The sequence below is a fragment of the Camelus ferus genome, chromosome X (genome assembly GCF_009834535.1).
Source record: "Camelus ferus isolate YT-003-E chromosome X, BCGSAC_Cfer_1.0, whole genome shotgun sequence".
Taxonomy (NCBI): Eukaryota; Metazoa; Chordata; class Mammalia; order Artiodactyla; family Camelidae; genus Camelus; species Camelus ferus.
In genome coordinates, this window is record NC_045732.1 from 62,438,879 (window position 1) to 62,448,065 (window position 9,187).

The window sequence follows — 9,187 nt, forward strand, 5'->3', positions numbered from 1 at the left end:
GGTAGAAGAGTGGGGCACTTTTGATATGGAAAACTCTAATGACAACTTTCTCCCCATTAAAGGAGAGAAAGTCCCTGGTATATTATTTCTTCCTCTCCAAACTTAAAAGCGACCCACCAAAATTTATGTTACCACAAGATTTTCTGATTACAACTCAAGCTTGGCAACCAATAGTAACCATTATGAGACACGACAGGGTTGTTCCACAGGACAGCTTGGGAAACAACTCTAAATCTTGCTGTAAGCCTCGCAGGGAATCTACTTTATTCTGCAGGGTGCCAGCCCTTCATAACATAGTTTCCACACTCAGAGAGCATTTTATGGTAAGTTTCCAAAGATTGTGTTGCACAACAAATATCTAACTCCCCTGCCAAGGTTTTAAGATTGTATAAACTCAAGATAAAAACAAGTCAGCGTTGCATCACTATTAAAAAAGAGGGGGGCGGGGCATGATCATTGTTAAAATGCATCGCTATTAAAAAAGAGGGGGGCTTGTATTAACTAGAGTGTTTATTTAGGAACTATTAGGTAAGTTTCCAACCAGAGGTCACAATCTTACAAGATTCAGACTGAGTATTCAAGAGAGAGATTGAAAATCTGATACCAACACATAAGACTGCAATGGGTTAGGAATCCTAGGAGTCCTAATTCCCTTAAGGAATAAAGAATGCTTTGAAGCTAATTCAATAAGTAAGAACTGCGCACCCAGGACAAGCAAAAGTAAGAGATTTCCTGCCCATAAGAGCTCATGGTGTAGTCAGAAAAACAAAGTGCAAGCACAGAAAATAGGATGCAGTGAAGTCTTTTACAATATGTACTTTAAGTATAGGCTTGAGCAAGTGGAATTTTAGCTAGATTGTTAACAAGGATTACACATCCCTTAAGAAAAACTTGTAATGGCTTCTCATTGCCAACAGGAGAAATCTGTTTTTCTCACCTTATCCTACACACTATACCCCAATGGTAATCCTCTAGTCCAGCTAGAATAGCTTAAGTAATATGCTGCAAGTTTCCCATCTGGGATACTTTGCTGTGCAAATCCTAACCATGGGTAGCCATGTTAATCCTGTCTTTTCCAGGAAACCTTCACAGCTACAGCACTACACCGTCTTTCTCCATTGAATACTCTTACTACTTATCTGCAGTCTGCAGTCTGCTATCTCTTGCTCACCTCCACCTCTACCACAAGAACTTGGTCATGAGTGAGGAAAATTTACAAAATAGATTAGAACAGAAACACACAAAGTCACCTATTATGGCCAGAATGACTCACAGGCCCCTAACACTTGACTGCATCCTAGTTGAATTAGTTTATGTCTCCAAGGAAAGCAAGGGTTGATCGCAAAAGGGATAAAAAAAAATCTCAAAAGCTAGAGCCAGCTAGCTTTGTCCAAACAGCACCTTCCTGGGGAGAGAGTGCAGGTCCTTCGAGTCAATAGACTCCACATAGTTCTAACCCCACTGGTGCCAGCATTTCCTACCCACTGAAAGAGAAACTTCAGTGGAAGTTGCCCTACAATCTGCATATTTTAAGTCAACTTTATTCCAGGATGATATACATACTGTGAAAATCACTCCTTTTAGGGGTATAGTTCTATGAGTTTTGACAAATACCCATGGGTGTAGAACCACTGCCACAATCAAGATATAGAATATATGACTTCACTTCTTATGTAAGTTTGTCGACAAGGAGGAAAATGCACTGTTCATGAAGACATGCCCGTAATAATTATTGTTCTTTAAAAAAAAAATACTGTCGTGTTAGCTTGGCTAGAATGAATCTATTTGTACTGTACTGACTAACTCCTGAAAAGTAAAAGAAAGAAAAAGGTCCTCTCAGATGTAAATTATATCAACACAGTGTATTAGATTAGAATTACAAAAAGTTACCTTAAAGAGACAGAATATTTCACAGGCCCGCAAGTCTTGTTGATCATAACCTGATTGCCGATTTTGTATTAACCTGGTGTATCAAGCAAGGGAGGTTGGTTCAGTCAGACTTTTTTTTAGACAAATGCTACCCAAAGTATGATCCTTGAGCTGGTGCCTGTATGTGAACTGTTTGTCATGGGTCCATGACGAGATAAGTACCTAAACTAAGAGTGAGCAATTAGAAACTTCTAGCAACTTGACAAAGTGATTTTATGTTGGTTGAATCTAATACTAAAAACTCTGGCCTTGTATTTTCTATGTCTCTGTTTCATATTTCTAATGATTTATTTTTATTGCATTTTTTTAAAGTACTGGTCCACGATAAATTGGAAGGAAAAAAAGGTCCTTTCTTACGCAGATTGAAAAGCACTGCTCTAGTGCATGCCTCTACCACTTCCTACTTGGATCTACTAAATGTTGACCACTCAGCCCTTAATCATTTACTGCCTTAAATCAAGGGTCAGATCCTATATTTTTGACTTTGCAGGGCATGCAGCTGCAGTCACAACTCTGCTACTTGGGCAAAAGTAGCCATAGATGATATGCAAATGAATGAGCTTGGCTACGTTCCAATAAAACTTTATTACAACGGAAGCAGGCTGGATTTGGTCCATGGACTTTAGTTTGCCAATCTCTGCCTTATATTATCATTTAATTTTGTCATATTGGATTGCAAACACTTCATTAAGAGACCTGAAGCTCACCTTTTTTTTTTTTTCTTTCATTTCAAGCAGTGACTGCAACTTCCAATAACCACCTTTGGAATGAATGAAAAAGGTGACTAATAAACTGGAAAGATGGAAGACAGTATTCCAGGGAGTGGGGAGAGAAAAAAATTTAGAGGCAGAGAGTTAGGAACATGAGTGAAGATAAATCAACCAAAGCCAAGAAGACTGAGGATCATTTCAACTCTTCCATCAATGATATAGAGTGTTTTTAAGAAAGGTTCCTGGTCAATTCCTTTGCTATCTTTGCTGAATATAAAAAAGAGGAAACAAGTTGGCATTTTCCCAAGGAAGAATTTAGGTGACACGTAAAGTAGAACTTCTGGTAAACTTTAGACTGGGTTACCAAAGGAACTTGCTCAGCCAGGGAAATCTCTCAAAATAATATCAATACAAATTAGTCTGAACTGTTTGAAGAGATTGTGATGCGCGTGCAAGAAATGGCCTGGATAATTCCTCAAAGTTGCTTTCATTTTCAAGCCTCTGAATTCACCAGATGACCCATTTTTCTCCAGGTGTAAACTCCATGTCTCTAATAAAGAAGTTCTAAAAAGGAAGCACAATATTTTGTTCCAAAATAATTGATACTTCAAATTATATCATATATACTAATTATATGTGTTCATGCTAAGTAAAAGCATACTGTCTAAAATAAAGATTTTAAGAAAATGATTCACTGTAATGGGTAACTAAGATTTAATCCAAATTTGATGGCTTTAGCCTTAGGTCATATAAAGTTCCATTTGGCCATTAGTGATTAAAGAGTTAGAGGAAAGAGAATAGGTTATAAATATTGCAGAGGTGGAGTATGAAGAGTGTTAAATAAATGAATTGCCAGCCTTCATTACGGCAGCAAAATTGTCATGGAAAGCCACAGTCACTGAGTCAATATTTATTGAGTACCAACTATGTACCAAGAATTGTGACCCACAGGATGAATCAAACATAACCCCTGCCTTCAAAGAGTGTACACTCTAGGTAGAGTGTAAAACGTGATGAATGAAATAGTACAACGGATGTGTCCAATGTTATTGCAATTTCACAAACTATATTGGTGTTTACCAAGAGCTATCAAATATGTCTTTCAAAAATTCCTCAAGTAATGAGACATTTTATTGTTACTACATCTCCCCCGAGTAGAAGAGCTGTAGTCTTTACCAAAGAGAAAAACAGTCTTTTTGGAGCCACAGAGAGTTAATTAGGCTAACGTGATTACCTAAAAAGCATGTGCAGTGGAAGAAATGTAATGGAGAGTAAAATGAAAAATTTCCAGACCTAAGAAACTCATTCCAAAATGTTCTGCTCTATGCTTAATATAGAATCAGTCCAGAGTCATTTAAAAAATCATTTAAAATTCCTGAAAGTCACACTTCTTATAGCAAAATTCTTGGCAGTTGAAATATTTACAAACGTAAAGTGAGTTGTGTCGTGAAAGAACTAGCTGCAGCTGCTTTAATTAAATCACTTGGACATTGATTTACACATTCAAGCTGAAATGTAAGGTATATGATAAGGTCACTCCTTGGGTGCTTAATGGCTTTATTAACCGTGAAAATCACCGTTAAAAAGAACCTTTTGAAGGCCAATTTAATATGACAACTCTGATTTTTGTAACCACATGTTGCATTCTGCTCAGCTGTCACAAATAGGAGCACTTCGACCTGATCCTTATACAGTAACGCCAAATGCAAATACGGTTAACCCGGGGTAGCATACATTTGCATCTGCCGGATCCTTGATCTAATTCAGAGTCACTCAGATTTTCTGTCTGACCCAGTACTTGTCATACGCGAGGCCCAGAAGCCAGGCATAATACATCTTTTGGACTTTCCCGCTCAAGAGTTGGTCTAAGAGGGTGGTGGATATAGCTCAGCAGTAGAGTGTGTGCTTAACATGCACGAGGTCATGGGTTCAATCCTCAGTACTGCCATTTAAAAAAAAAAAACAAAAAACCTAATTACCTCTTCTCTCCCCAAAAAAATTTTTTTTAAAAAGTTGGTCTAAAGCTTCTCACCAATGCCTAAGGCCCTTGACTAATTCATCAACAACAGCCCCTTTGCATTGTGTTTGGTACTCACAATCTTAACCTTGCTCAGACCACATTTTCCCTCTGGCTTATGATCTTGGCTTTTGTTCTATGTCTCTAGCATATTCATGCTAACTCCTGGGCCTTAAGTATGACCACACAGTGTTTTTTTCTGCCCTTGTCTTGCCTGATACTTTGATTCCAGTGAATTATTTTGCTTCCCTAACCTAAACCTCAATCTGTGGGTGACATATGCTTCAATTTCTGCCCCGTGGTAGGCTGGTCAGAATCTTAATGATAAGGTTTATATTCATTTAACAAACATGTTTTACCTGTACAAAGCAGCCTCTTAGCTTTGGCGATATAAAGATAAATTAATTTTTTTTAAGATACGTGAGACAAAATCAGTGTCTTCAAGGAGTTCACAATCTAGGGAAGGATACAGAGAAGCTAATCAACAATTGTAAGAGAACGTGTTATAAAAGTATTATGTCAAGGGAACCATGCAAACACAATAGGGGGTATAAAGGAAGGCTTCCTGGAGGAGGTGATACTTCAGCTGAATCTTGAAGGCCAGATGGGAATTAGCAAGGTAGAGAATATGAATAAGTGAGAAGGCAAAAAGAGTAGTCCAGACAGAGGAAACAACATATATAAGGAAGAGACAGCATGGCAGAGTAGAGGAACTCTAAGTAGGTTAATATGGCTGAAATATATTTGTGGTGAAATATGGTACTGCTTGGAGCCAGATCCTGAAAAGCCTTGTTGTGCTATATTCTTATCTAGAAGGCAATAGGCACCAACTGCAGGGGATTAACCAGAGGAGTACTGTGATCAGATGTATGTTTCAGGGTTATCTCCAGGGTTGTGGAAGAAGTATTAGAGACAAGTGAAAGAGGGTTAACAGGGAGGAGACTTACTATAATCCAGATAATAAGCTATGAGGGACCGAAATAAGATGGTTGAAGAGGAAAGGAAAGAGGGGGATGAAAGTAAGAGTAGGAGATAAGAGTATTTGATGACACAGAACTTGACAAATCACTGAGCACAGTATTAAAAAAAAAAGTCTCAATTAACCCTGCAGTTACATACTTGAGGTATTAAGAGAAGAAATTGTTTGCATTTGAAAGTTTGATGTAGAAGATGATGAGACGATGACTTCTTTAACGACGCTGAATGTGTCGTGCATGTAAGCGTCCAAGTGGAGATATGCCATTCTGTAGCTCAAGATGAAAGTTATGGTTAAGACAGATTTGGGGGTTGTTAACAGAGAAGTGATAGCGCATAGGACTGTGTATCTAAAGAAAATCTGGAATGGTTTCCAAAGGAAAAATGAAATTCTAGATAAGGCTAGAGTTTTCTGTAGGTTTAGCATCATTGGTATACATCATGGACAGTGTCAGAAGCAAAGTCACTATCCTCCCCTTTCCTTTCTAAACAAATGTTTCAACGAATTCTTTTCAAGTTACTTCCTCTTACCTAGTTTCATGTGGCCCTCTTCACAAGTGCTCTTTGAGTTAGATGGTTCAACTATTATCCCTTTTATAAGAACTTCCTGGTGATCCTAGCACCCTGTCACTTCCCCCAGGATTCCTGATCCTGGTCAAACCTAAAGACCTTTGTCCTGCTGTCACCCACACCCTCGCATGACACTTTTTTTTATAAGTGAAAGGGCCAGGGCACTAAGTGTTCCAGTGTTTGCCAGAGGCCACCCAGCCAACCAGCACAGGAAGGAAGTGAAGACCTCAAGACTGCTGACTTCATCTCTAGGGCTCTTGGCACTACATTTTATGATGAACTTTCCAGAAATCCATCTATGGCACAAAGGTAAGAGAAGACTCCAAGCGATATGAAATTTGAATATATATGTATAGCTATAAAATGTATTATTTATATACACATGAGAAAAAGGTGGAAAATGTAAACATCACATGACTAATATTTATTTTCCCTTTTTACCAGTCAAGTATCACTCTAAACTTGAAATCGGTTCCCATGTGAAAATCTTTTTCTCTTCCTCTCTCACATAAATAAGAATGCACATTAGGAAAATATGGTGAATCTCCAACCATTAAAGGAGTTTAAAATTTCTATGAAAGTGACATGGTATAACTCTAAAAATAGCCAGGGAGTTTTCACAAAAACCCAAAAGGCGAAAACTACAAAAGAGAGAATTGTATCTGAAAACTAAGGAGGTAAGGTTTTTGCATGCTGTCGAAAGTACATGGAAAATTGTTTTCCCCTCTAAGAGTAAAAACTATAAAATCGGTGCTGGCTTCAGCAGCACATATACTGAAACTGGAAGGATACAGAGAAGATTAGCGTGGCCCCTGTGCAAAGATAACACACAAAGTCGTGAAGTGGTCCATATTTTTATACTTCAATTAGAAAAACAAAACAAAACGAAACTATGAAATCAAGGCCTCATGGACCAGGTCATAGACAGGCAAAGACGAACTAAAGAAAGAAAATGGCTCCCAGGCTACAGCAAAACTAACAAAATACATGAACACGTCTAAGGAAAGAGTGGGTCCATGAGGAAGCGGGCTGTCAGATGGGAGCATAGGAAGAGTACAGCCAAGGCCTTGGCCATACTCATCCTGGCAGTGCCCAGGGAACAGTGTCAGGGCCGTAGGGTTCTTTAGGCCCTCTCGCAGAAATGGACCAATGGTTCTCTCAGAGCTAGCTGTCATTTCATATTCATTTCATCTCACTACTACTCCTTGCTCATTCCTCAAACTCTCCTTCTGTTCGGTAGGGCTGCTACGAGAAGAGGATGCTTTGGTCATGTCAATGTGAGCTTTCCCTCCACTGTGAGACTTGTATTTTTTGGTGGTCCATCAATTTGGGGGCATTCTGGATTGTTGCTTGCGTACTTAGTCAATGTGAGTTCATCTCTGGCCCATAGGGCTCATCTCCAGGTGTAGATAAATCAAGTTTCTGAGGCTATCTTGTTAATTGACCAAGACCAACCTTGGCAAGTGCTTTCTATTCCCATTTGAAGGAGAAGAGATATACGTAATCAATACCTTAGTAGTGAGTATATGATTTCCATGGAAATCTGGGTAAGTAATAGAGTCCATGTGGGCCGTTGACAGAAATGTGGTGCTAAGAAACAGGAATGTTTTTAGATGCTAAGTTAAAAAAAAAATCAGTGTTTAGATATTAATGTGTCTTTGAGATGAATCTAATTCCCAGGTGTAGTACTTTACCTCGTATCTGATCTACCTCGGATACACATGTGCTAATAGTGCAATCCCAAATCACCATGTGTAATGCTATATGGATTATGCAGGTGCATACACTGTCCTTGTCTCTTTCTCCCTTTCTTTTCATTTACATTTTTTTGGAGGGAGATAATTAGGTTTATTTATTTTTTAATGGAGGTACTGGGGATTGAACCCAGGACCTTGTACATGCTAAGTATGCACTCTACCACTGAGCTATACCCTCCCCTCTCCCTCTCTTTCTGAAAAGTTGATGAATGGAACCAACACAGCTTTGAGTTTTACAGATCTGGATTCGAACCTCAGTTTCACTGCTTCTCAGTTTATTTCCTCTGTACCCTGAGCTTTTTCATCTCTAAAATGTAGACAATAATAGTATCTCATAGAATTGTGGTGAAAATGAAATGAAATAATGTGTGGAGTTACTTAAATTTGGATTCTATGCCTGTTCTTTTCCCTGCCTTGGCCTCTTCAATCTGTGTTAAAAACCAACACAGAGATAAACAACAAGGACCTACTGCATACCACAGGCAACTATATTCAATGCCTTATAATAGTTTATAATGGAAAAAACATGAAGAGGAATATATATGTGTAACTGAATCACTCTGCTGTACACCAGAAACTAGCACAACATTATAAATTGACTATACATCAGTTTAAAAAGTTGTTGTTAAAAAAATCAACCCACACACACAATTATATTCCACATGGCTATAAGCTTCATGAGAGCAAATAACAGCTGATTTATGTTTACCACTCTATCCGTAGTGTATGGCTTTTAGGGGATCATCAAATATATTTTGAATTATAAAACCAGATTTGTTAAGAAAGTGAGGTTTTCTTTAACTGAATTTTCCAGTCTGTCTAGAGATCTCTCTTAATTAAACTAAAAAAAAAAGTCTACCATATACACTAAAGTCCTTATCAGGTGTCACTTCCATCGACCCTATTTTATATTTGATTAATCAATGTAAAGTCTATTTAAGTGACTTTTTAAAGTATTGTTTTTGTCTGAAATTGCAGATAGGCAATTGTATTAATTTAGTAAGGCTGACGTAACAAAGTACCACAAACTGAGTGGCTTGAACAACAGAAATTTTTTGTGTCACAATTCTAGAGGCTAGAAATTCAAGATCAATACGTCAGCAGTTTTGGTTTCTTCTAAGGGCTATGTGTTAAGGATCAGTTTCAGGCCTCTCTCCTTAGCTCTTATATGACTGTCTTCTGCATCTCTTCACATCATCTTCTTTCTGTGTGTCTGTCTCTGCATCCAA

The 9,187-nt window shown here is 38.2% G+C and overlaps 1 non-coding gene across 1 annotated transcript; it reads left to right on the forward strand.

Annotated features, from left to right (window-relative positions):
* Positions 1-6,951: 6,951 nt before the first annotated feature.
* Positions 6,952-7,058, forward strand: LOC116662344. Its single transcript, XR_004318380.1, has one exon. It is a non-coding gene; the product is annotated as a U6 spliceosomal RNA (small nuclear RNA).
* The last annotated feature ends 2,129 nt before the right edge of the window (positions 7,059-9,187 follow it).